Consider the following 27610-nt stretch of genomic DNA (forward strand, 5'->3'; position numbering starts at 1 on the left):
AATTTTTAACACCTAATGACAGCAAAAAAATTGTCCAGAAAAACTCGGAAGTCGCAGAAAATTTTCTCTTTGGAAGTCGCTACACTAATTTTCTCAAACTTTGGGTAATTAATAGTGTTTCTTGCCTACATCTTTTCTTATATAAAATCAAGAACCGCAGCAGAATCCCTCGAGATTGACGCACTTTGAAGAATCTTTCCTGGCACTTGAGTGTTGGATATTTGGTCAGCAACAGAGCTAATTTTTATTCTTTTTGATGGTTTGCAGATTGAGACGTCCAATTTTGACTGATTTGTTTTTGCTGATATCGGCAAATTTCCGTCTCATTTTTATATGATATAATAAGTTTAGTGATTCCAGTCAACTCAATTTACTAAGTGTAGTAATTCCAGTCAATTGCAGTTTTTCAACTCTCGGTTGTCATCAGTTGAAAAACTGCAAATTAGTGATGAAAATTGTAGTTGTTCTTTCTGCTTGGGAATCAACTTTCAAGTGGTGCCCCAGCTTTGGATATGAGTTGGTAGACCAACTTGTAATACCTGTATTTAAGCTTTCCAATTAAACTGAAATACGAGAAAAACTTGCATTGAGACCCAACGTAAACTAAATTTAGGTCCGAGGAAGACATCTTCTCCATTGCAGTTGATTTTATTCGTCAGCGTAATTTGTTCCCACCTGTTAGAATTCGTTTAATCATTTGTTCACCCTAAAAAACGCTTGAAACACCTAGTAAAAAGTTTAATAATTTACAGGTTTCTCAGATACCATAAATGAAATCAAATCATTGCAGAGCTACCCATACTTTCAAGGTAAAAACTTTCTCCAGATGTTGCTTCATGGGTTAAGAAAATTAAAAATACAAATCAGCTCCTTTTTTGAGAATCAAGCATTATCAATGTGTTCAATTTATTCAAATAATCAAATAAACGTAATCAGTTCAGATTTAAAATTGTAGTTTTAAATTTTAGAAATATCGATAATCAAAGTTATTTTTTTCTTCAATTCGATTGAATTTATTGGTGATTTGTTAAATAAGAATAATTTCCAAGTTCGGCGTCATCTGTGTATAGATTGTTTCCATAGGCCAAATAGACCGCACGTTCGAAATGTAGCCATCTGGGAGTTTGTTATCTTTTTCTGTTGGTTGTTTTTTTACTGGAATGACTTATAGTCAAATAATCGTGATGATATCTGCCGCCATCTCTGTCTCTTTTTTTCTTTTGTATCTGCTCATCGTCCTATTCAAGCACATAAGATCTTCAGATAAACCTGATTTAAGGAATTTTCATTCGGAAGAAGAATCAAAAAGCAAAACATAGCCGGCAGATTGCCGAAAAATAGCCGGCGTTGACGCACTTGATGCACATCGGGATTGAAACAGAAAATGAAAAAAAAGATAAATGGACCGAATATAGTTGTTTTGTTTCAGTGTCAAAAGTGTCTAATTTTGCGTAAAATTTCAGTTTGATGCTAAATCTATACTTAATTCAACTTCTAAACTGACGATTAATAAGCTCAATACCAATGTCAGCTAGCAAACACCTAATTCTCAATGACTTAATGACCGGACTTTATCGGTATATCCTGTCTCTTGATTTTGATCTTTCGACTTTGACAGTATTCGCCATATTGCGTAATCAAATGCATGAAAAAATTAAAATCGATTCGGTTCAAACAGTGAGTGAAGTAAGCCAGAAGTCAGTCGTGAAAATTGTGACTTATGTAATACAAAAAAACGTGATCAAAAACTAGAGTGAAATAAAAAAAACATAGCCGGAAGAATTCTCGGAAACGACTCGAAGAAAAAACTAACGCCCCTAACTAACATAAATTTTATCCTTGTGAATGGCCACAATAACTAATATAATTTTTATCCTACTTATTAACACTAATCACTTTAAAACAAGAACATGAAAACAAACAATGAAGAAGTATCTGGCCAGAAAAGACGATAAAGCATATGATAAAAATTTCTCATTGAATTGCAAGTTTGAAAAGAATACAAAATTAATTCGTTGAACCACTGCAAATTGAGAGAAAAACACAAAAAGTAGAGAAAACTGAGGAGAGAGAAAATGATGAACAAAACAAAAAATATTCCCGGTAAAACATCAACAAAATTTAACCACAAATCATGAATCAACTGCCATCATGCTCACTCCAAATCTTTATTTTCAAAAAATATAAAACTAATTCTGGTCAAGCATCCACCAATCCAAAACAATGCCGATTTATTAAAGTAAAAACGACTTGAAAGAAAATCTTTAAAAAAATTATGCATTTTATATTTCACGAGAGCACATAGAGCCAACAAACTTTCATTGGATCAAATAGAGTATTGAAAAGCTTCCAAAAAATTATAATTTGCAGAAGGCTACACACAATTATCAAAGTAACCCTAAAAAACAATAAAATATAATAATCAAACTTCTAAACCAAAAATATAAAAAAAAGGTTGCAAAAAGCCGCACGTGAACACAAAGTTTCAATCGCCTACAGAACCTTTTTTTTAAACCTCCGTTTTTTGCTTTCTCGAAGACTGCAGAATGAACAAAAAACTACTCTTGTTTTTTGCTCCACTCTTCAATTTCTTTCAGCGCCAAAACCACACCAAATTTTTCCAAGCGCTTCATTTTCTGCTTCAAAATTCACTCCAACGAAAAGGATTTTTAAAAAGGACTTCCCCAATACTCCTCTTCGAGTCGTAAAAAGGAGAGCGTCTCAATAATAACCGTTGAGAGGCTGACGGCGGCTACCAAAAAGGACCATTTCGCTGGCACTTTTTAGGGACCTTGCAGCAAGCAGACGAAAAAACATATATTGCATGTTAACTTACAAGCAAGCATTGGGTAGGAAAACTTTGCAAATATTTTTCATTATTAAGTAGATAAGAAAATAGTTCTATAAAACAAAGTCAAGCGAAATATAAACATTCCACTGATTTTTTAACCTCTGAATTTAAATTTCCTGGTTTTCAAAAAAAAAAATTAGCAATAGAAGTTTCCATTTCTGACGAATTCCCGCTTAATAAACTCCTCTGAAACAAATCTCTTTGTTTTTGCAATCTGTCTATGCAAAGAATGTATATCTATTAAGTAACCTACGATAGGGAATCTGCGCTAATTACTTTAAGGACAGGTTTAACTTTCATGAGAAAAATCTCAGGAATTATTTTTTGCAACATTCTTAACTCAAAGCGTTTCTTAGGAATGTCCAACTTGCATAAGGCTAGTAAACAGTTTTCCCGCAAATTGATACCAACCACAGCACCCTGGATAGTTTTGAAGGAAGTTTTTTTGAAGCATATATTCTAACTGCAAGCTGAAACCTCTCTAACTTTTCATACCCTTTTCTTATTTCGTATTTGGTGCGGCTGTTCAGCTTGGGAGATAGTGGATAAAATAGAGAAGCATTAGTCAGTTTAAATCAAATGCAATTTTGTGATAGTTATTTAACCAGACAAAACGCTATTGCCAACACAATAAGATTTCTTCCCTATTGGTTCAATTCTTCTGTATAATTAAAGCTACTCGAACTATCAATCATTAGTTTTAGAAAACTTTCATTAAAAACCTGAATAATTTCAAGGGACGATAAGGACGTGGTAAAAGTGTTCTCTCTTTGGTGACCAGACAAAACAGTCCCAGACAAAATAGTCCTGGAGAAAACAGTCCCATGTAGCAAAATTTTCCCAGACAAACTAAACGGTCCCAGACAAAATAGTCCAAAGAAAACAGACGAAACAGTTCCAGACAAAATAATCCGGAAAAAACATAGAGTCAAACAGATGCACATAAATTAATAAAGAAACCCCTAAATTATTCAAATGATTGTATTTCTTTGAACAAATATTAAACTGATTACAATATAGTTTTGCTAATTAATTTATTTTGAAACAAGTTTTTGGTTCAGTCCAAATTCATATCAATTAAAAACAATGAATTCAGAAGCTTAACTCATAGATTATGCCTGTTTATTGTTTGTAGATCATATTTACAATTGTTTGGATTTTTTTATTTGGAAAATATTTTCTGGGACTGTTTTGTCTGTTTTCTGGGGACTATTTTGTCTGGGACTTTTTTTTAACTGGGACTCTTTTGTCTGGACACACTCTGTTCTGATTGTTTAAACGTCCAGTTGTTATTTATTCAAACTTTTCTCTGGTGCTTGCGCACAAACAAACCTGCAGTCATGATAGGCGAGGCTAACTCTTTTTAGCAAAGTTTGTCCGCAAAGTTTTTTTTTGATATATTGCGGTCTGAGTTGTTTGTTTCCGGTAAATTCATACTGGCAGTTTTCAAATTTCAAAGATTTGCCGACTTTTTTCATTTTTTTTAACTTAAGATGGAAAGAAAGTAGGATGTTGATTACAAAATAAAGAAATTTAGCAAAATTTCAAAATAAGTTCTCTTACGTGAGAGTAAATAAAATTTCTGTGGAGAATTGCAAATTGACTTAATAATGCGCAAAAAGATCCTATTTTGAATTAACACTGTTTTTCTTTTCACGTTTTCAAAACAAAGTGCACACATTTTCCTATAATATATTTGCTAGTTTTAAATCTACAAAACTATGTTTAACGCATAAAATGAGATCAATTTTTTTTAAAATTTCATCTGCTGGGACTTTAAATGCAAACGCACGTTATCAATACTCCTTTAATTTGTTTTTTTTTTTGGTTTTGTAGTTCTCAGTGGAACACATGAAACACACAAAACACAGAGGTGCAGCTTTTGAAATACCATTACGTGACTAATGTCTGAAAAAGTAAACTTTATCATAGGCATATATTTTGTCATTCATGGATGAACTCAACACATTTCCACAACTTTCAGCATGCAATTAGCCTAAAATTTTATTTGCCCAAAAATTATTTGTTATAACTTGGCACCCAATTCAAAGTTTAATTGTTCCGACCCCACTTGTGGGGGGAGGAACTATATACTCAAATGGGTTTTCGTTGTTCAGACAATTTTCGTCGATCGATATATTCATCGTAGAGAAATATGAGTGGTATCATTAAGAAGCTCGTCCAACGTAGACATCAAACTTAAAATTTTCTTTAATTTTGTTTTTTCGAGGAGATATTGAGGTTTAAAATTTTGTGTGAACACCGGACAGTTGGCATGATTTTGTACACTTTTAGCGTAATTTTCTTTCAAACTAAGAGTTTTTCTTTAAAAAAATTAATTCAAAATTACATTTCACGCTTAATCAATTTCCTGTTGTCAATAGAGAAAAAAAGGATTAAAAAAGCTAGTTCTTGTCTCAAGGCAAGTTTACTTAAAAAAATCTAATTCAATATGAGGGCTGTTTTTTAGAAATATTTTCACTTTTTAATTTGTTTTATTTTTACCTTAAAGAATAGTCACTGTTCATATCCATGTTCCATATGACAAACCTCAATCGCAGTCAAATAAATTCCAATGAACAAAAAACCGTTTTCAAGGAAGCGCTTTTTTGGAGTCTTATGGCATGAAATCGTTGCGTAAAAGTGCAGTAGGCTTCTTAATGAGCATTAGGTGAACATACCTAGTATTTGGAGTGGACAGCCAATGGCTGTTAAGGCTTTAAAAATAATTTTTCGAATTTTTTTTCGAAAAATAATTGATCTTTAACTTATTTTCGTGAACTGTAGGTCAGTCACAGTAACGAGAAGACGCCATCCTTTCTAATGCAACCAAAATCAATCTGGTTATCAGTTTCACCTGCTAAATATTGGTATTATGACTTCGATGCCACGAGTTCTCATAACAATTTTAAAAAACTTTGGATCCTTTTTTTGTAATTTTTGTTCTTATTGAAATCCTATCACATTAGACTAAAATTGGTAGTTCCCCTTGCTTAGAGAAGTTTTCAAAGAAAAGTTTATCGTTTTGAATGGCTTCGACAATTACTTCTCGCTCTTTTCTACTGAATTTTTGATTTTTGCCTGTACTTGTTGTTGTTTTTATAGTCATAAGACTTATTGTGATGTCTTATTGAGGACTTATGAATAATAAAAAATTTTGTCTTCACATCAAGGCATATTATAGCGTGTCTATTGACTTCCGTTAAAAGCTATTGAATTTAACGTTTGTTAAGCCTCTAAAACTAAAACTTCGATTTTTTTAAATATTAACCGATCTCAAACATATTTTCATGAACTGTGATGTAGTCTCAGTAATGACAGTAAACCGCTCCTTTCTATTGCAACAAAAATTGTTCTGGTGAGCACTATTATCTGCTAACTAATGGTTTTATCACATCGATGCCAGGAGTTATCATAATTTTTTTTAATTTTTGGATATTTTTTTCGTGAGTTTGGTTCCTTTTGAAATCTTATCACCTTATCGTAATATGGATTTCAATATGGAGTTCATATGGAGTTCACATTGGCTTATAGAACACATTCAATAGATCATAGATAAAGTTTAGAGAGAAAATCTGATTGTTTAAATGGCTTCGAGGCTTTCTCGCAGTTTTCTAGTGAAATTTTGTTTTTTTTGCCTGTATTTGTTGTTTTCATAGTCGAAAAACTTTTTGAGATGTCTTATTGATTAATTATGATTGAAAAACATCCTTCTTCCCTTCAAGGCGAAACTTAGCTTATTTTTTTACTTCCGTTGAAAGCTATTGATTTTGAAGTCTGTTAAGCCTTTAAAAATAAATTTTCAAATTTATTTTTCAACATTAACCAACATTGAGATGTAATTAAGTCTCAGTAATTAAAAGAAACCACTCAGTTCTCCTACAACCAAAATTATTATGATTAAGGGCTTTATTTTCTTACTAATATTTTTAACAATTCGATGCCACGAGTCATCAAAAATTCTTGAGAACTTTTTGGAAATCTTTTTTCTCATAATTTTGTTTACTTTTGAAATAGTAATTGATAGATCACATTGGCTTAGAAATAATTGCAGTGGATCACACATAAAATTTTCACAGAAGATCTTATGGTTTAAATGGCTACAACACTTTTTTCTAGCACTTTTCTGCTGAATTTTTGGTTTTGCATGTATGTTGTTGTTTTCATAGTCATAAGACAAATTGTGATGTCGTAATGATAACTTACTTATGTCAAGCATCTTTGTCCTCTTATTGAGGCAAAACTCAGCATTTTTATTGACTTCTGTTGAAATATATTGATTTTAGAGGCGTTGATACTACGGCTTTTTCTCAAAATTTCGTGGTTTTAATATATTTGTTCGTCATTGTTGATTTGTTGAGTCATTTCGTTTGCAAACAATGAATCCAATTACTGTTAAAAAACTAATTGAAAATGAAAAAGTTTTTACTAAAAAGTTCATTTTTTAATGGTTTCCACAATTTTCCCGCTCAATTTTCTCAATTTGCTTTCTTTGCTTGATGTTTTAAATTCTTTATGTATCCTTAAAATGCTGGCCGGTCCTATGAGCCTTTATATGATGATTGACTGAATCAAGTTTCTCAATGCAGTCACTTTATAGCTAATGGTTTGTAAGTTTGTGATATTATTCATTTGCAAAAATTTTTTGATGTTTTCTAGTTTTCGTTGTTCTTTTCGTCAAGTTGTAACCTAATCTAAACATTGACAGGTCCCATCCAATTCCTTGCATTTCACAAAGTAACGCGTGTATTTATACTAAGTCGTCACTGATGTTTTTTTTGTTGGACAATATGCGTTTTCATAAAGTTTTGTGAGTGGTGAATATTTGTTTCTTTCTCTCTGCTTTTAGCATTTAGATCCCAATAATTGTCAAATGTGGCCCAAGTAAATTTATTTAATAATTTAGTTTAGTTTTGGCTAAATAGATAAAAATTAAACTAAGAATACAAAATATTCAGATAATAGCTAATGATTTCAATGGCTGCAATAATTTGTTTTTTCTATGGCTTAGTCTATTCAAACACAAGTCTAATTTTTTTCCTAATGAATTTTTAGTAAACTTATCAAAATCTATTTATTTAAAAGCTAATGATTTTTAATACTTTTGAATTTTTTTGGTTAAAAAATTGTGGATTGATTTTTGAATTTCGCCTCATTATTTCCTCTTTTTATCGACTTGTTGCCTAGTCTCATTAATACAAAGTTCCATCTGCTTTCTAGTAATGAAAAAGTAATTTATGTAGTTAAGATTTTTTCTGATTGTTTTTTGACGTTGTTACTAGGTGCTTTTAAGACAAAAATTCTTCTCTTTTTTGCCTATTTTGTTCTTTATTTTTTCTCCCGTAGTCGCATTAATAGTGTGAGATCTTGTGAGCGCTGTAATGAGGCATGGCATTATTTAAATCATTTAGTAGTTTGTGTAACGATTTTTTTAAACTCAAATATCTATTTTTGTTATCTCATTTGGTTGACAGTTATATCGAAAATGTAAATGAGCGCGGGTCGGAACATCATAAGCGAAAGCACATTAACGAGCCTCCTTGTTGTTCTTTAAAAATTGATATGGGTAAATGCAAAACTGCTCACGTTCTTTTTATTCCACAATTAGTATCGAGAGGCATATTTCTGAAATTAATAATCAATTAGGCTTTTGTTCATTTCGGTCTAATTGTCTCCATCTTTGTTATTGAATACCGCGTGGAAATTAGTTACCTATGGCGTGGAAAACAGTGACATATTTAAGAAAATTTACGCGAGAAATCCGACACTGGCCACGTAATGACAAATTTCTGCAGTACCAGAATGTCTTATACGCAAGGCCAGAAGCTAGAAGGCCAAAATTATCTTTTCAGACAAAGAATGCGAGTTTTAAGATAGATTACATGATTCAGCAGATTTTGATTAAATATTGTACATAGGGTACAAATATATAGGATATAAATATTGAATAGGGTACACAATTAATGCCAGGAAGGTTTCCACAACCTCAGGGAGCCACGTAACTATACTTAAGTTTATAGTGAACCAAACCTTCCAGAAAGATCTAGTTTGAAAAAGAACGCTGCTACATTGTCACTTTAGATTGTGCTCTATACCCGGGCCGAGGTGTCCACCCCTAATACACCGTTATTAAGCGAGATTAGGGTGTAAAGCGTTTTCCACTCTTAAATAGCAGGGAAAAGAGTGTAAGAGTGTAATTTTTAGAAAATTACACTCTGTTTACACTCTTTACACTCTTCATTCCACTCTTTTTACACTCTTAAAAATTACACTCTTTTGTTCAATTTTTAGTGGGGAAAAGAGTGAAAAGTGTAATTTTGAAGTGATTACACTCTTAGAAATACACCGCTATTTTTAATAAATTACACTCTTAGAAATACACTACAATTACACTGTTTTGTCCACTTATTTCCTTCTTTTCAACGGGTGTAAATCTTATCCAGGCTCCGCACGGAAAAAAATTACAGAAATTTGTGCTGCAAAAATAAAAATTTGATCTACGTCTTCAACCCAGAATGAAGAGGAGGAGGATACAGATGACAATGAAGCCTTTTTTTGTTAGTTTTTTTGGTTTGGCTTATTTTTGTTCTTCTTTCTGCAGTAGAAGAGACTTTTGCAGGTTAATGGCATGTAGTTAGAACGGCTCTGTCAGTTGTTAGCCCATTTTGTTCCCGTGATAACGTACCCAACGAATTTGTGTAGAGGTAAATGCTCATATTTTGATTTGTTCACAAAATTTTAAAGAACCGTCGAATTAGGTGAAGAAAAAGTCGAACTTCATGAAAACCGTCTGTTATTAACTTTTTGAGGAAGACGATTTAGAAAGTCTATAATAGCTCATTTTGTTGCCGTGTTAACGTACTCTATGAGTTTGTGTAGAAGTAAATGCCAATATTTTGATTTGTTCACAAAATTTTAAAGAACCGTCGAATTAGGTGAAGAAAAAGTCGAACTTCATGAAAACCGTCTGTTATTAACTTTTTGAGGAAGACGATTTAGAAAGTCTATAATAGCTCATTTTGTTGCCGTGTTAACGTACTCTATGAGTTTGTGTAGAAGTAAATGCCAATATTTTGATTTGTTCACAAAATTTTAAAGAACCGTCGAATTAGGTGAAGAAAAAGTCGAACTTCATGAAAAACGTCTGTTAATAACTTTTTGAACAAGACGAGTTTGAAAGTCTATGTTAGCTTTTAGCCCATTTTGTTGCCGTGATAACGTACAAAATCAATTTGTGTAGAATTAAATGCCCACATGTTGATTTGTTCACAAAATATTAATTAATCATCGAATTAGTTGGAGAAAATGTCGAACTTCATGAAAAACGTCTTCTAATAACGTTTTGAAAAAGACGAATTAGAAGATCTATGTTAGCCCATTTTGTTGCACTGGTAACGTACTTCATGAGTTTGTGTACAAGCAATTGCCTAAATTTTGATTTGTTCACAAAATTTTAATGAACCGTATAATTAACTGAAGAAATAGTCGAACTTCATGAAAAACGTCTGTTAATAACTTTTTGAGGAAGACGATTTAGAAAGTCTATAATAGCTCATTTTGTTGCCCTGTTAACGTACTTTATGATTTTGTGTAGAAGTAAATGCCAATATTTTGATTTGTTCACAAAATTTTAAAGAACCGTCGAATTAGGTGAAGAAAAAGTCGAACTTCATGAAAAACGTCTGTTAATAACTTTTTGAACAAGACGAGTTTGAAAGTCTATGTTAGCTTTTAGCCCATTTTGTTGCCGTGATAACGTACAAAATCAATTTGTGTAGAATTAAATGCCCACATGTTGATTTGTTCACAAAATATTAATTAATCATCGAATTAGTTGGAGAAAATGTCGAACTTCATGAAAAACGTCTTCTAATAACGTTTTGAAAAAGACGAATTAGAAGATCTATGTTAGCCCATTTTGTTGCACTGGTAACGTACTTCATGAGTTTGTGTACAAGCAATTGCCTAAATTTTGATTTGTTCACAAAATTTTAATGAACCGTATAATTAACTGAAGAAATAGTCGAACTTCATGAAAAACGTCTGTTAATAACTTTTTGAGGAAGACGATTTAGAAAGTCTATAATAGCTCATTTTGTTGCCCTGTTAACGTACTTTATGATTTTGTGCAGAACTAAATGCCAATATTTTGATTTGTTCACAAAATTTTAAAAAACCGTCGAATAAGGTGAAGAAGAAGTCGAACTTCATGAAAAACGTCTGTTAATAACTTTTTGAGGAAGACGATTTAGAAAGTCTATAATAGCTCATTTTATTGCCGTGTTAACATACTTTATGAGTTTGTGTAGAAGTAAATGCCAATATTTTGATTTGTTCACAAAATTTTAAAGAACCGTCGAATTAGGTGAAAAAAAGTCGAACTTCATGAAAACCGTCTGTTATTAACTTTTTGAGGAAGACGATTTAGAAAGTCTATAATAGCTCATTTTGTTGCCGTGTTAACATACTTTATGAGTTTGTGTAGAAGTAAATGCCAATATTTTGATTTGTTCACAAAATTTTAAAGAACCGTCGAATTAGGTGAAGAAAAAGTCGAACTTCATGAAAACCGTCTGTTATTAACTTTTTGAGGAAGACGATTTAGAAAGTCTATAATAGCTCATTTTGTTGCCGTGTTAACGTACTCTATGAGTTTGTGTAGAAGTAAATGCCAATATTTTGATTTGTTCACAAAATTTTAAAGAACCGTCGAATTAGGTGAAGAAAAAATCGAACTTCATGAAAAACGTCTGTTAATAACTTTTTGAACAAGACGAGTTTGAAAGTCTATGTTAGCTTTTAGCCCATTTTGTTGCCGTGATAACGTACAAAATCAATTTGTGTAGAATTAAATGCCCACATGTTGATTTGTTCACAAAATATTAATTAATCATCGAATTAGTTGGAGAAAATGTCGAACTTCATGAAAAACGTCTTCTAATAACGTTTTGAAAAAGACGAATTAGAAGATCTATGTTAGCCCATTTTGTTGCACTGGTAACGTACTTCATGAGTTTGTGTACAAGCAATTGCCTAAATTTTGATTTGTTCACAAAATTTTAATGAACCGTATAATTAACTGAAGAAATAGTCGAACTTCATGAAAAACGTCTGTTAATAACTTTTTGAGGAAGACGATTTAGAAAGTCTATAATAGCTCATTTTGTTGCCCTGTTAACGTACTTTATGATTTTGTGCAGAACTAAATGCCAATATTTTGATTTGTTCACAAAATTTTAAAAAACCATCGAATAAGGTGAAGAAGAAGTCGAACTTCATGAAAAACGTCTGTTAATAACTTTTTGAAGAGGACGATTTAGAAAGTCTATAATAGCTCATTTTGTTGCCGTGTTAACGTACTTTTTGAGTTTGTGTAGAAGTAAATGCCAATATTTTGATTTGTTCACAAAATTTTAAAGAACCGTCGAATAAGGTGAAGAAAAAGTCGAACTTCATGAAAAACGTCTGTTAATAACTTTTTGAAGAAGACGATTTAGAAGGTCTATAATAGCTCATTTTGTTGCCCTGTTAGTGTACTTTCAGAATATATATAGATCTTTTTTCCACTTTGTTTATTTGATTTCAAAATTTTCAATAATTAGCGATTTAGGGGCCAAAAATTTGACAATTTTGAGTTACCTTGACTAAATTTCCCACTTTGTCAAGACAAAACATACAAGTTTTTGGTATCATGGTAAACTAGATTTCACGCTTCCAACAACCATGTTATTATCTTTTTAAAGTATTGCCAAACAAGAGAATGCGAGAGCAATGTAGAGACCGAAATCAGGGTCGATTTTCGCAAAATTTTCGAATTTTCAAAGTTGTTTAGTTTAATAACTTTTTTGTTACCCGACGTATTTGAAAGTATATTATATCATTTTCTTGCCCATTTAATCCTCTTTACGAATGTATATTGGTTGAAAAGCTTCGGCTTATTTTCATTGCCTTATTTTCCAATTTTCCAAACTTTGCTGAAAAAAGGCAAAATTTAGCCAAATTGTCAAAAATTGAGTTTTTATTCCTTTACTTTTTTAACTTTTTTAACGCCAGGTTGATGCCCCAGTTCATGCTGATTCCAAAACATATTCATTTTTTAAATTTGGTTCAGTAGTTTTCGAGATATAAGCCTTTTTCGGACGCATACCAGGCCCATGGGTCCCAACCTCCAGCCCCCCCCCCCCCCAACTGCAAACCTTTTTTTAAATGTGTTCCCGTTCGATTTTTGAAATCCCGTTTACTTAGTTAGATTCTATATGAATCCAGCTTTCCAATGATATACTTTTTAAATTTCAAGTTTTGAAATGCTCACTTCATAGTTGTTCACCATAAAGCAGGGTATGAAAATTTCGTTTGGTGTGTTGCCTCACAGGTAACGTGACATGCTAATTGTGAGTCAACACTGGTGGAGACGGCATCACCTGCATCCGCTCACTGAACTGCCATGAATAGAGCATTTGAAATTGCGCAATGTATACGAAAGTTCCAAAAGCTCAGACAGTAAGCCGGAATTAATTTCATTAGTTCCAATAGGTCGTTGTACGATTTGGACGGATGTGTTGGACGGGCGTGTTGGACGGATGTGTTGCGATGGCGGCACAGGGTCGCGATGGCGGCACGGTCGCGATGGCGGCACAGGGTCGCGATGGCGGCACAGGGGCCTGGCGCGGCCCATCGCTCCGTTTCGATGGGACCCATACAAAAGTTATATCGTTGGAAAGCTCTCGTCAAGGCGAACTCGATAGGCTATATGCCAGTACCCAATACGCGCTTAATACTACATCTGTACTATTATACTATTGGTGGTTTGCTGCTGCTGTGTTATTGAGCTTTGTAAATATTTGTTTCGCTTTCAGTTGAAATGGATCGCAGTCGACTGGGTAACCTCCATGGGAACAACAACTCAGCCCCGCCTAAGAAAAGGCTAAAACCGCTGTTTGCTAACCATCAACAGCACGGACGGCTTGTGAAGGACAACATCGACGGCACCACAACTGAATTTATTTATAATAATTTTGTTGATGAAGAAGAGGTCCATACCGCGATAGTCGGCGATTCTATCTTCGACAGCATATGTGTTCAGAACTGTGTTGCCTATTCCTTATCGGGGGGAAAGTTAATCAGTTTTTTGTGTTGCTGGATACCTTGGCCGTCTACAGAAATGTTATCCTGGCTGTAGGTGGTAACAATCTGGCTGCGCGCAATGGACCGGGCGAAGATCCAACTGATGTATTGGAGAAAATACGGGCCTTATACAGTGCCATCAGAAATTTGGCGAACCGTCCAAGAGTGATCGTGTGCACTGTACTGAAGCGAAACTGCACTCACTTTAACATCCAACGTTTCAACGCGCAACTAAGCCAGTCAAACTTGCCTTTTTTCAAGCTGCACAAAGAAGTGCACAAAGCGAGGTCTTTTTTACCTGACGGCGTCCATCTAAACGAGAAGGGTAGAAAGGAGCTTGCTTGCGCAATCAACAAAGCCGTGCGAGAAAATCAATTGAATTAGCTTAAATTTGATTGCTTTCTTTGACTACTTGTACCTTTGTTTTTTTATTACTTTGATTTATTTGTACTATTGCAATTTGATTGCTTTCTTTGACTATTTGTACTTGCACTATTGCAATTTGATTCAATTTACATTTGACCGATTTTGACAAAAAAATTGATTACATTAGTAGTAGTAGGTGCTAGGTGTATTAGGCGACACACAAGTTAGAAGACACGCCAATTAGCTGGCAGCTTTCATCAAGACGACGTGAAAATGACCAAAATCGGAACTGTATAATTAAAGTTGTGTTATTAGAAGCGTCGACTTAATTACGTTCGGCCGTCATAATTTGTTCGGTTGTGATAGATTCATATCAAGTCCCACGAGCCACGGAGGCATGGCTATGTTAGCTAGCAGTAATAGCCTATTAATGTTTGTTTCACAACTAAAGAGTGCTACATTTACCGCTTAATGCGCGGGTAATTATCGTGAATTGCGGTGTTCGAGTTGTTATATTTGCTCAAGTGTCGGCTAAAAGGTGTGTCGTCTAATTTGTATGTCGGCCAATTGACCGGCCACGGTAGTAGTAATAGTAGTAGTAGAAAATTAAAATTGACGAACGTTAGCGGGTGTTTCTGCCCGCTTCGAATTTCCACTAAGCGGATTTTTTCCGCTTCGACCTTTATTGTAAAATTTCAATAAAATTAAAATTTACGAACGTTAGCGGGTGTTTCTGCCCGCTTCGAATTTCCGCTAGGCGGATCTTCCGCTTCGACCGTTATTGTAAAATTTCCATAAAATTAAGATTGACGAACGTTAGCGGGTGTTTCTGCCCGCTTCGAATTTCGACTAAGCGGATCTTTTCAGCTTCGACCGTTATTGTAAAATTTCAATAAAGTTGAAATTGACAAACGTTAGCGGGTGTTTCTGCCCGCTTCGAATTTCCACTGAGCGGATCTTTTCCGCTTCGACCGTTATTGTAAAATTTTAAAATTAAAATTGACGAACGTTAGCGGGTGTTTCTGCCCGCTTCGAATTTCCACTAAGCGGATCTTTTCCGCTTCGACCGTTATTGTAAAATTTGAATAAAATTAAAATTGACGAAAGTTAGCGGGTGTTTCTGTCCGCTTCCAATTTTTAGACCTATAACTTAAGATGAAGTAGAAATTAGCAGTTATAATTAGTTGAAATTAGAATACCCATAACTTCTTGAAGATTGATGGCGATGGTGGATTTAGGCGTGAATGTACTGCGGTAGGACACGAGGTGAAAGTTTTTTTGAGCTGTCATCTTTTATTACATGTTGTGCTTTTTAAGAAACCTTTTAGAAATTTTTATAATTTTTTTTCTATTCGATATAAACTTTTTTGGAACTCAAAAATGTTTTCAGTTGAACGGCTGATATGCTGCAACAAACAAAAATTGTGTTCAGACAGAATTTTCTGGGTTTGGAAAGTGGTACTGCGATTGAAACCAGGTTTCTTGAAAGTCCTTTGTCTGAAATTGAGCAACTGTGGCAAGAAATAAAACAGCTACGTGAAAAAATAGATGGCTTAAGGCAACGAGTAGAAGACCTAGAAGTTGAGTATATTGAGTTCTCGGAAAGCAATGAGGAGTCCAGCTACACGACAACTGCTTCCATATCAAGTGCTGAAAATATGGAGCCGATGAATGGATTTTATTAATTTTTGTTTCCTCAAAGGTGCAGTGTGAAACTTTCGTAGTGTTACTTTGTTTGACTTTGTTTTTCTTATTCTCAGAGCTTGATCTTTTTGATAATGATAGTCGCAAAGCAATTCATGAAGCAATTCATGAGTTTGATTGAAATTGTTAGTAATTGTGCATGAAGTTGATGTTTTTTGTCTTTTCGCTTTCTTCGTTGGATTGCAATTGACTCTCAATTAAATGAATGTTGACTCGAACGTCTTTGACAATTTTCTCCGTTATTTTTTAAATTTCTGGATTGATCTGTTTTTACTGACCTAACGATTTCAGAAATGCCAATGAAAATCGAGTTTGTTTTCCTGACAGCAGGTTGTCAGGTGTTAAAAATTGGGTTATTTGATGGGCGTTGGCTCAAGAGCTTTCAAATAAATGATCGATTGAAATTAGAGATTGATGGAAAAACTAATCTGTTGATCGATGGTGTTGAAATTGAATGCGTGTTGTTAAAACACGGGCCTCCTGCGGCAATGCAAGTTGAATTCGAGCGATACCAAGAAATTTATGGGGCTTTCGCACAACAGTTTGAAAACCCAGTAAGTGGTACCCCACCTACAGGTGCAAAGTGGACCCTCAGCCAAGGTGGGACACCGACTACAAGGCTAGCAACTGCAAGTCCAAGGGTTTTGGTTAGAGCTCCTCTTTTTTCTCTCTGTGAAAGAGTTATCGCAATAAATATAAAACATTTGCTGTCTAAGAAGTCAATAAAAGATAAACATTGTAATTTTTTGCGAGAAATTTAAGCAGATAAAATATCATAGCGAGTGACTACTGCAATCGTTAAGCTACGATCCGAAAATTTGGTTGATTCGTTATCAGTTCTTTGGTTTTGTCAGTTAAAAACATTCTTGTTTAGAAATGCGCTAATCATGAAAGATTGCTGGAAGTTCTTAATGAGGACAAAAAACTCATCGCAGAGGTTATACAAGGATATGAGAAGACGGTTTTGTCCTGCAACAGAAAGCTGGAGAGCGAGCTCCAGAAATTGAAAACCATTGTAAGATCTTGCCTCAGTAATACAAAAGTTTTGACCAATTTTTTGGTAGAAGTGGTTTCTAGCAAGTTTTTATAAAGTTTGCTCAATTTTTGCGCTCAGACTTTTCTGTCAAGAAATGTTTATTTTGCCAAGTTTTGGATAGATTCCAAACTATCTGTATTTAGAAAGATCTCAAGAAAGTTGATGCAGACAATGACACAGAAGAGGCAGGTATAGCTATACCAAGTTTTTATGAGGAAGTTGATTTGGATAATTTCCCAACAAGTTCAAATCCGGAAGAACTGGGAAGAAATCTGCGAACAGCATTATGGGGCGAGAAGGGTCTACAGAGGGTTATCATATCCCCAACCCGAGAAAGCGAAGTGCGGAAGCCTGCTTCTCCCAAGAGAACAAAAATCTTTAAAGGTATAATGATCAAAAACTAAGTTGTCAAAAACTGGGTTTCAAGAATAAGTTGTCGGAAGTTCAAACTGATTTTCTCAAATGATTTTTTTCTGTTTTCGTTTTTGAAGTTTTTTGTAACCATTTTTTATGATTGATTTTCCTAAAAAGCTTAGCTTAGGTGTGTTTTCCTCTGCTTAAGGCCTTGTACAGAGACAGTTTCCACCTCGTCTTTGGCCAGATGCGTCAAATGAAGCTCGTTTGGCTGCCAACAGAGCTGGCATGGATTCACTTCGATACAAGAAACGAAAATCTGATCCTTTTTGGGTGAATCAAATGAGAGAAAAGGCAGAGGCCAAGAAAAAGCGACAGGGAAAGAAACTCCCCGAGACTTCTCAAAGTTGTGTAGATTTGAGCGAATCCGAGACCGAAAGCAATGAGTTTCCATCCAATAATCAGGAGTAGCAATTGTTGCGAGTGATTTTTGAAATTTGAAAAATTGTAATTGAATCAGACGTTAAACACGGTAAATTTGAGTTCCTATGTGTAAGTGTTGTCTTTTGCGGAAGCACGCAAAAGTGTTACAGATGAGAATTTGTGCTACTTTAGTTTTAATTTGTCTTCTTAAAGGTGCTATTTCTCGAATTGGAAGTTTTGGATGAAATCAACTCATTTAAGTTGTTGAAAATCAAATCACTTTTTTTTCAAATGATTTAACACAAGAACAATTTTATGCAAGAAATACTAATTGCAGATTCGCAGAAAAAACATAGAAGTAATTTCGCTCTAGCTAGTTTGAAAGTTTTAAGATAGTTAAGAATGAAGAAAATTGAATTGTAATCAAGAATAGGAACCGTTTGTAGTGATTTTAGAATCGGCTGTTTTTCTTTAGTTCTGTTTTGAAATAAATTGTAATTGAGTCAGACGTTTAACACGAGGTTGATTTGGGTTCCTATATCCTATACGTAAGTGTTGTCTTTTGCAGAAGTACGCCTAAGTGTTACAGATGAGAATTTATGCTAGTTAGTTTCAGTTTGTCTTCTTAAAGGTGCTATTTTTTGTATTGGAAATTTTGGATGAAATCAACTCATTTAGGTTGTTGAAAATCAAGTCTTTTTTTTCAAATAATTTAACACAAGAACAATTTAATGCAAGAAATTCTAATTGCAGATTCGCACACAACATAGAAATAGTTTCGCTCTACTTTGTCTGCAAATTTTTAGATCGTTGAAAATGAAAAAAGACAACTTGAGATCTGAACCAGCGAAAAGTCATAACCTATTCGACTCTGAGGCTGAAAGAGAGGATAGTATAAAGGATAGCATTTTGAGGGACAACTTAGCATGGCTTTTTGTGAAAGACAATTTGATTCTTATTACTTACAGCAGCACCAAGTGGCCTAAGAAAATAAAACCCTCAGAAATGTTGAGTTTAATTGAAGGAGAGAGTTACAACCTGCAATTTAAAGACCAATCTGTTTCTTGTCGTTTGTTGTCTAAAGGCAATCATAAAAAAGTAGAGGAAGCGATGAAGAGTTTTCAAGCAGAACTAGACGGTGGCAAAAGTCCTTCAGAATTGCGCAAAAAAGTTCTAGCTGCGCCGAAGGCTCCTGTAGTTGATGATGTCAACTTTTTGAGTCGTTCCCGCGCTCCAGTTATGAGCAGCAGAGAAGTCTGCCTAGGACAATCAACTGAGCGGAAATCAAAAAAGGCTAAAGTCGAAAAGTTAACGCAGCCAGCCGTTCTCCAGGGCAGCCAGAACAAGAACATGGTAAAAATTAAAGGTTTTCAATAATTTTAATCACAAACCAGATCATATGGTTCCAGTTGTTTCTAAATCAAAATCAGTCGCCAAATTAAATAAACATTTATGCATACATACATACTTCCATACATAAATACATACATACAAACATACATATATAATAATTTTAATCATCGCAGACGTCAGTGGGTGTTTCTGCTCGCTTCGAGTTTCGAATTTTGGTGTGATTGGAAAATTTGCTCTTTGCGTTTTTAGCAGCCCTCTGATAATCTGAGTTTCTCACAACCTTGCTCCAGTTCTTTACCTGAGATCAGCGCCAACATGGTTTCAAACAGTGGAACCAACAAAGACGATTGCGGCCCCAATTGCTCTTTTTTAAAAGAGTATCTCGATAATCACGTTCTGGAGATGAACGAGTTGATGAAAAGCTTTGAAGAGAAACGAAAGATCGACAACAAGAAGCGCGCAAACCTGTGTGCAAGAATTGACGAGAAAGTTAGATTATTGTTTGCTTAACAATTTGGTATCACTCAGCCTTAATTGCTAGACCTTTTTGGCCTTACCCATGACAACTGGTAGTGACAAGTGGTAGTAGACAAATGAGTTTCTGCAAGAAATAGGCGCAGTTGGTTACATGAAAACTTGTTTCAGACTGCAGAGTTGAAAGAAATTCGCTTTGTTGACCATCACGGCTACCAGAGCATAGACGATCATCCTTCCCGCGGCAAATCTATAGTTGCTGTTATACACAACGATGAAGATCTGATGACAATGCATGCCGGATCTGAAGTCGGGAAATTTGCGCGGGCCCTCTTTGAGAAATTGTTGCCAGAAAACGAGCGTGCAGGTGTTATCCTTGAGCCGAGAAGACGTGAAGCTGACGGCCGCAAAGAAGCGCCAAGTGAAATTCTCGAAAAGTTCAGGAGTAGGTTTTTTTAGTAAAACTTATTCGTCAGCTTCACCGTAGGAGTCATCATTGCATAACAGCCTTAAATAGCATGAATCAAGAGATCGATCTTTCCTTGACCTGAAAACCCAAAAACCTAAGTTAATTGATGAGCAAAAAATGACCAGGTTTTTCTGCCTGTTTTAGAAGTTGTAGAGCAAAAGTACCCAGATACACCAAAACTGGCTTTCGAGACTGCAAGAAAAGCTGCCAACCAATACGGCAAGGATTGTCGGAAACGACATTCTAGTTTAGAAGCGAATGAGTAGTTGTTTGGAAGATCATTGTTTGTAATGTGAAGGCCATCTCCTTGTTTATTGTACTGATACGTTGCTTCCTATTTGTAGAAATACAGTTCATTAGAAAATACTCGCCTTTCTGCCTTTACTTCTACTCTAGTGTTTAACCTAATTCCCTGTTTAAATCATTTGATATTATATTGTTTAGTTGATGAGTTTGCCGTTTTCTGAAGCTCGGTTTTCGTGTTGTGATCATAAATTCAAAGTTTACTTGATAGTTTTTCATACATACAATTTTAATTTCGTACTTACTTAAACACATACATACATTCAAAACTTTAATAATGTTGAAATACGCAATAAACGTTAGCGGGTGTTTCTGCCCGCTTCGACCGCGGATTTAAAACTTTAAATTTGAAATTCCGGGACTTTAGCGGGTGTTTCTGTCCGCTTCGAATTTTTATTACTAGTTCTGCTTTTAACTTTGTTACTTGTTTAAGTTAATTTTAATATTACTTAAAAATTTTAATAATGTTAAAGTACGCAATAAACGTTAGCGGGTGTTTCTGCCCGCTTCGACCGCGGATTTAAATCTTTAAATTTGAAATTCCGGGACTTTAGCGGGTGTTTCTGCACGCTTCGAAGCTTAATTAGATAAAAGATAATTTTATGTTAGGTTTGGAGAGTGCTCTTTTGCATACATACGTTAATCCCTTCATGCATTCATTCGTTTATTCATTCATTCACCTTGATTAAATTCTAATTAAGTTTTTCAAGTCATATGATGATAACTTGCGAAGAATTGGTAATTGTGGACGGACAAGTAGTGCGTCAAATCTTCAGCAAATTCGATGTAGTTCCTCAAACAATGCTTCCGTTGATCAGTTTTGAAGAGTATGAGAAACGTTTGAAAGCAGACAGACGACTTTTTAAAGCATACTCGTCTTTAAAAGAACTCTATGAGGCCTCTATTGAGAGGGGTTTCAAAATCTTGCCAGACAGTTTCGGGGGCTTTGGCCTCTTCAATCATACAGAAAAGACCTTGAAGCCTTCGCTGGAACCCCTAAGACCTTTTCCCGTTGGGCCTATTGAAAGTGTTCCTCAGGAATTACAAAACGAAATGTCTGATTTGTCAGTCATGCGCGGTGAGTTGGAAAGGGATGAACTAGTGCTATTGGGTCCAATTCGTTTTGCCAACCACTCCTGCTCCCCGAACACCAAATTTTTTATGGATTACACAAGCTCTTTCCTCCCCCACAATAGATGCATTTTTCTCCAAGTTATCAAGTCTATTGAAGTTGGAGAAGGAATCACAGTGAGCTACGGTAACAACTATTTTAAAGATGGCCGATTGAAATGTAGATGTCCGCACAAAGAGAAGCATGAATCATATAATGAAATCTTGCCACCCACGACACCCCGAGAACAACGCCTGGGTGATATTTCGACCCAATCTTTACATGCTTCAGGAAATTCAAGTGAAATTTTTCATTCCGGAGAAAGTTTCGGTTCAAATTATGGAGCAAGTCAATCGAGTGTTGGTACGCCTACCGATTTTGGAAGTGCCATAAAAAGAAAATTCCAGAATCAACGGAAGAGGCGCGTGAAAAGAAGGTTGGTGGACAGTTCAAGTAGACACATTCAAACGTACATACACCAAGTTGATTCTGTGCGTTCCTCAGATGTTGAAACTGAGGAGAATAGTACCCATGGGAGTATGCCTGTTTCTGCTGATGACATAATGTCCGATCCATCTTGTGAAGTTGCTTCTATAGGTGAATCGTCATCGAATCGGCTAGATATCATCTCAGACCACGACAGTGAAGACGTAGTCGACACGGAAAAAGACTGTTACGACCATAGCAAAGATGGCTTTCAATTTTCTTCTCAGCCTCTATTGTGTAATTCAAACGTCACTGTCCATAATGCTGCACTTGGTTTATTTGCAATTTCTGCCCGTTATTGTTTACCCGACGAAGCGCTGTATGACCTTTTAAAATTTCAAAAGATTATTCATCCAAATGACCGTCTACCTGCTCCAAATTTTTTGAAACAAGAGACAAAGAAACTGACAGAGCAATACATAAAGCACAGAGAGAACAATGGCAATGGGGAAGTTATTTATCTAAATTTTTTCGACAAATTGATGCAGAATGTTCAAAAGTACATTAATGAAATAGTGAAATACGCAGACCCAGAAACAAAAACAGATCTAAAACTCTCGAGTCTTTTTGAGGAAGGTACAATCCATTTGAAACTTATAATTAACGTTGACGGAGTTCAGGTTCGAGAATCTAGTGATTGCTCCGCTTACCCTCTCTGGGTTGCTTTAGCTGACCTGCCACCAAAACTCAGATCATCATTCGATAATATTTTTCTCTGTTCTTTGTGGTACGGCAAAGGAGAAATTTCGTGGGATCCCATTTTTGATCACTATGCTTCTGAGATTTCAAAAGTAGAGAATATTAAATACAATGAACGTTCGTACCAAATCCGCTTCACTACAATTTTCTTGATTGTCGACCTCGTCTGCAAACATGATGTTCTAAAAATGAAAAAATTCAACGGTTATTATGGCTGTGGGCTTTGTACTATGAGGGGAATTCAGAGATTTCCAGGTAGTCATTCGTACCCGAATGATCGCACCTTCACAATGAGGAATCCTGCAGAGCATGAGCACTTGGTTAGACTATTTGAGAGCGGAGTCGTTGACGAAAGAAAGGGAAGAAAAGAGAAGGATCCAGAAGTTGACACCTTGGGTGTCAAAGGACGCTCGAAAATTTTCGACATTGTTCCGAACCTGCCATTGACCTGCCCTATAGACACCATGCACCAATGCCTTAAGGGTGTTGCTCACGATATCATCAAATATTTCGCTGAACAACTCAGCTCGATTGAAATAGCCGAAATTGACAATGCAACTGAAAAAGTACGTTTACCAAGCGAGTTCAAGCGGTCGATCAGATCACTGCGCTCACTTGATCATTTCAAAGCAAATGAATTGAAAACTTTTCTTCTTTATTTTTCACCCATAGTTTTTCGTAAGTTTTTCGAAAGTTCTGTCGCCCATGAGACTAACATTCAAAATCTTGATTACCTAGCATTTTCACTACGATCCATGTACGAGAGTGTATCACAAGCAAGCCTATGCGGACATATTTTAGAAGCCTTTTGCTATAATATGTCGTTTCGCTATCCGCTTAGAAAATTTGATTCTATCAATTATCATTTACTAAGACATCTAGCATGGCAGTGCGCCACCTTTGGGCCATTGTGGACTACTTCGGCTACGATGTTTGAGAACGCAAACAACCACCTTATAAGAACTCTGACTGGAACGGTAAATACTTGCAGTCTGATTGTCAGTCGCTATATTCGTAATCGACAACTTGGCAGCTTTGAAACGAAAGAAGACAATCTGACATGTTTTATTAAAAAACTGAAAAACAAACCTAGCGATTTCAAAGAGGACTTGTGCGTAGAAAGGAATGACGTTTTCAATGAGACCCAAGCTAAGTTTCCAGAAGCTCGTTTATTCGGCAGATTTCGAGGGCTGTTCCATCTTGACAGCCAGAGTTATACGAGATCAAACGCTAACAGTTTTGTCGCAATTCGTGAGGATGGTGAGTTTAAGGTGGGTCAGATTCTACTGTTCGTAGATCGAAGTTCAGCGATCTTCTGTTTAGTACAGCTGTACGAGATAATTGAAACAGTCGTTATTGATCTCAGGTCGACAGAATTTGAAAAGGAATCAGGTGTCCTTGAGCCTCTTGCATATCGTGTTACAGAATTGCCTGACATTCAGCTTCTGAGAGTGGATTCAGTTCAAAATAAGCTTATCAAGTTTTTCTTCCTGGGCGATCTTTACTTTATCAACGTGCTAAAACATTTCGAGCACGACTAGATTTGAAGGACCGTTTAGTTCTTAAAATTTAATTTTTACTTGTTCTGATAGTTTAGTCGAGTTTTGCCTGTTTAAATCATTTGATATTATATTGTTTAGTTGATGAGTTTGCCGTTTTCTGAAGCTCGGTTTTCGTGTTGTGATCATAAATTCAAAGTTTACTTGATAGTTTTTCATACATACAAATTTAATTTCGTACTTACTTAAATACATACATACATTCAAAACTTTAATAATGTTGAAATACGCAATAAACGTTAGCGGGTGTTTCTGCCCGCTTCGACCGCGGATTTAAAACTTTAAATTTGAAATTCCGGGACGTTAGCGGGTGTTTCTGTCCGCTTCGAATTTTTATTACTAGTTCTGCTTTTAACTTTGTTACTTGTTTAAGTTAATTTTAATATTACTTAAAAATTTTAATAATGTTGAAGTACGCAATAAACGTTAGTGGGTGTTTCTGCCCGCTTCGACCGCGGATTTAAATCTTTAAATTTGAAATTCCGGGACTTTAGCGGGTGTTTCTGAACGCTTCGAAATTTAATTAGATAATAGATAATTTTATGTTAGGTTTGGAGAGTGCTCTTTGAGCCCTGATTTGTATCTAGTGCTCTCCTCATTTCTCCTATAACCTCTAAACAAAAAAATAGTATCTATTTGTTTAGATTTGGAGAGTTTTGGAGCTTGGTTTTGTATCTAGTGCTATGCTTATCTCTCCTATAACCTTCAAACAAAAGAAATATCTGTTTGTTTGTTTACATTTGGAGAGAGTTCCTTGAGCCTGGTTGTGTACCTGGTGCTGTGCTTATTTCTCCTAAATCTTTTTGTAACTCCACCACTGCCGGTCCCAAGTCCGGAATGAAAAAGGAGGAGGGTAACATGAACAGAGCATACTGGAAAGAATTCGAAAAGTTGATTATAAATTCAACTATAGAGACTTTTTCCGAAAATTTTTATATTGATTCAATATAATATTGCTTCAAACTTATTTTCATAAATCAAATATGTTCATATTGCTTGATATATATTGCTTCATACGTAAATTTCCGATTAATTCGAATAATTAATTTTAAATAATTTTTAAAAATAGGTCATTTTTATCGGGTCAAGGAATTGTCCAAATCGAACCAAACTTGGTATGGAGAATCCCATAGGTATTTAGAGTGTAAAACAAAACGAATTTCTGCTATAGCTTGCCTAGGAAAAAAGTTAGTTTTTCATACGGAAATTTTGACTTATTCGCTTATTCTATTTTCAAAAATATAGAAATTTCATCGGGTCAAGGAGTTGTTCAAAGTGAACCAAATTAATATCCCAGACTACCAGTACTTTTTAGGTTGTTATGCAAAAAGAATGGTCCGCCTAACTTTCCTAGAAAAAAAGTTAGTTTTTCATACGGAAATTTGCTATTATTTCAAATAAATAATTTTAAAAATAGGTCAATTTCGTCGGGTCGAGGAGTTGTCCAAATCAAACCAAACTCGGTATGGAGAATCCCATAGGTATCTAGAGTGTAAAACAAAAAGAATTTCTGCTATAGCTCGCCTAGGAAAAAAGTTAGTTTTTCATACGGAAATTTTGACTTATTCGCTTATTCTATTTTCAAAAATATAGAAATTTCATCGGGTCAAGGATTTGTTCAAAGTGAACCAAATTGATATCCCAGACTACCAGTAATTTTTAGGTTGTTATGCAAAAAGAATGGTCCGCCTAACTTTCCTAGAAGAAAAGTTAGTTTTTCATACGGAAATTTGCTATTATTTCAAATAAATAATTTTAAAAATAGGTCAATTTCGTCGGGTCGAGGAGTTGTCCAAATCAAACCAAACTCGGTATGGAGAATCCCATAGGTATCTAGAGTGTAAAACAAAAAGAATTTCTGCTATAGCTTGCCTAGGAAAAAAGTTAGTTTTTCATACGGAAATTTTGACTTATTCGCTTATTCTATTTTCAAAAATATAGAAATTTCATCGGGTCAAGGAGTTGTTCAAAGTGAACCAAATTGATATCCCAGACTACCAGTACTTTTTAGGTTGTTATGCAAAAAGAACGGTCCGCCTAACTTTCCTAGAAAAAAAGTTAGTTTTTCATACGGAAATTTGCTATTATTTCAAATAAATAATTTTAAAAATAGGTCAATTTCGTCGGGTCGAGGAGTTGTCCAAATCAAACCAAACTCGGTATGGAGAATCCCATAGGTATCTAGAGTGTAAAACAAAAAGAATTTCTGCTATAGCTTGCCTAGAAAAAAAGTTAGTTTTTCATACGGAAATTTTGACTTATTCGCTTATTCTATTTTCAAAAATATAGAAATTTCATCGGGTCAAGGAGTTGTTCAAAGTGAACCAAATTGATATCCCAGACTACCAGTACTTTTTAGGTTGTTATGCAAAAAGAACGGTCCGCCTAACTTTCCTAGAAAAAAAGTTAGTTTTTCATACGGAAATTTTGACTTATTCGCTTATTCTATTTTCAAAAATATAGAAATTTCATCGGGTCAAGGAGTTGTTCAAATCGATTTAAACTCGGTATGGAGAATCCCATAGGTATCTAGAGTGTAAAACAAAAAGAATTTCTGCTATAGCTTGCCTAGGAAAAAAGTTAGTTTTTCATACGGAAATTTTGACTTATTCGCTTATTCTATTTTCAAAAATATAGAAATTTCATCGGGTCAAGGAGTTGTTCAAAGTGAACCAAATTGATATCCCAGACTACCAGTACTTTTTAGGTTGTTATGCAAAAAGAACGGTCCGCCTAACTTTCCTAGAAAAAAAGTTAGTTTTTCATACGGAAATTTGCTATTATTTCAAATAAATAATTTTAAAAATAGGTCAATTTCGTCGGGTCGAGGAGTTGTCCAAATCAAACCAAACTCGGTATGGAGAATCCCATAGGTATCTAGAGTGTAAAACAAAAAGAATTTCTGCTATAGCTTGCCTAGAAAAAAAGTTAGTTTTTCATACGGAAATTTTGACTTATTCGCTTATTCTATTTTCAAAAATATAGAAATTTCATCGGGTCAAGGAGTTGTTCAAAGTGAACCAAATTGATATCCCAGACTACCAGTACTTTTTAGGTTGTTATGCAAAAAGAACGGTCCGCCTAACTTTCCTAGAAAAAAAGTTAGTTTTTCATACGGAAATTTTGACTTATTCGCTTATTCTATTTTCAAAAATATAGAAATTTCATCGGGTCAAGGAGTTGTTCAAATCGATTTAAACTCGGTATGGAGAATCCCATAGGTATCTAGAGTGTAAAACAAAAAGAATTTCTGCTATAGCTTGCCTAGGAAAAAAGTTAGTTTTTCATACGGAAATTT

General features: G+C 34.9%; 1 protein-coding gene across 1 annotated transcript in view; it reads right to left on the minus strand.

Moving 5' to 3' along the window:
* Positions 1-895: 895 nt before the first annotated feature.
* The window catches only part of LOC142339954 (uncharacterized), a 48327-nt gene continuing 21612 nt past the window's right edge, over positions 896-27610 (minus strand). The window contains exon 5 of the mRNA XM_075390324.1: positions 896-1238. The gene's annotated coding sequence lies outside the window, so the exon portion shown is untranslated. The remainder of the gene's footprint in view (positions 1239-27610) is intronic.

The sequence above is a fragment of the Convolutriloba macropyga genome, chromosome 5 (genome assembly GCF_964194025.1).
Source record: "Convolutriloba macropyga chromosome 5, txConMacr16.3, whole genome shotgun sequence".
NCBI classification, from domain to species: Eukaryota; Metazoa; Xenacoelomorpha; order Acoela; family Convolutidae; genus Convolutriloba; species Convolutriloba macropyga.